The 1,529-nt window shown below is 39.2% G+C and overlaps 1 non-coding gene across 1 annotated transcript; it reads right to left on the bottom strand.

Annotated features, from left to right (window-relative positions):
* Nucleotides 1-1,174: 1,174 nt before the first annotated feature.
* On the bottom strand, nt 1,175-1,281 carry LOC122283494. Its single transcript, XR_006230896.1, has one exon. It is a non-coding gene; the product is annotated as a small nucleolar RNA R71 (small nucleolar RNA).
* Between the last annotated feature and the right edge of the window lie 248 nt (nt 1,282-1,529).

Genomic DNA, 1,529 nt, shown 5'->3' with positions numbered 1-1,529 from the left:
TTAGATGATTATTAATCTTGTGATTTGCTATCGAAAGAGGGAATCATAGGGTAGATCTTGGACATTTCAGCATAGGTAAGTATAGAGATCGAAAGACTTGTATGAACCTGTGTAGTAATTAAATCATTGGTCTTATTGCGTTCTTGATTATTTAATTTGCATACTCTTGTGTGAATTGATAAACTAGAATCACTTCCAATTGACTATCGAAAGAGGCTTTTGGATGAATTAGAGATTTGCTAATAGACAAAAGAGGTTTAAGTTAAATTAGCTGGATGAGAAAAGCATAGTGAAGAATTATGGTGAAATCGATTTCCTAGAAGGTTTCTTCCCCATTGAATTTGATCTTTGAAAGTCAGTTTTATTTTCTTTGCTTATTTCTCTTTGAGTTGATCTAAGTTTATTTGCAACTACAAAAACCTTAGCGATTCCTCTAGATAAAATTGAGATTAGTAAAATTTTGGTATTTGGCAAGAGTAAGGTACCAATCCCTGAGGACGATACTCTACTTATTACTTTACTATAAAACTACGATACTGTGCACTTGCAGTTTTGCACCGGTCAAGTTTTTGGCGCCGTTGCCGGGGATTGGTTTATTCTTATTCTTTTTGTCAATATCGATACAAAGTAATCTTGGTTTTAATTTAGAATTTTGTTTTAATTTGTTCTACAGGTGTGTTTTTGACATTGGATGCGCCGTACTAGATCTCGTGACATTATTCCTGTTGATCCGGAGATTGAGAGAACTCTTAGATCACTAAGAAGAAATAAGATACTAGCTATGGCTGAAGAAGATCGTGAGGTACTACCACGCACCTTGAAGGACTATGTACGGCCAGTTGTGAATGGAAATTACTCGAGCATAATGCGCCAGCCAATCAATGCCAACAACTTTGAGCTCAAACCAGCTTTGATTAGCATGGTGCAGCAGGCTCAATTCAGTGGATCACCACTTGATGATCCCAATATTCACCTGGCTATGTTCTTGGAGATTTGTGATACTGTGAAGATCAATGGTGTTACTGAAGACACCATTAGACTGAGATTGTTTCCCTTCTCTTTGAGGGACAAGGCTAGAGGTTGGCTACAATCTCTACAACCGGGAAGCATTGTTAGTTGGCAGGACATGGCTGAGAGGTTTCTTGCTAAATTTTTTCCTCCTGCCAAAACAGCCCAACTCAGGAGTGAGATTGGCCAGTTCAAGCAAAATGATTTTGAGTCACTCTATGAAGCATGGGAAAGGTATAAGGACTTGGTTCGACGTTGCCCACAACATGGATTGCCAGATTGGTTGCAAGTTCAGATGTTCTACAATGGGTTAAATGGGCAAACTCGAACTATAGTTGATGCTGCTTCTGGTGGAACTTTGATGTCGAAGACAGCTGAAGGTGCTACTGCACTTTTGGAGGAAATGGCCTCAAACAACTATCAATGGCCAACTGAGAGGACTTTGGCTAAGAAGGTAGCTGGAATTCATGAATTGGAGCCGATAGCAGCTCTTTCCGCTCAAGTAGCTACTCTATCTCATC

Source organism: Carya illinoinensis, chromosome 11, assembly GCF_018687715.1.
Source record: "Carya illinoinensis cultivar Pawnee chromosome 11, C.illinoinensisPawnee_v1, whole genome shotgun sequence".
In the NCBI taxonomy this organism is placed as follows: domain Eukaryota; kingdom Viridiplantae; phylum Streptophyta; class Magnoliopsida; order Fagales; family Juglandaceae; genus Carya; species Carya illinoinensis.
The sequence above is the reverse complement of the archived record's forward strand: the minus strand, read 5'-3'. Positions and strand labels throughout refer to the sequence as shown.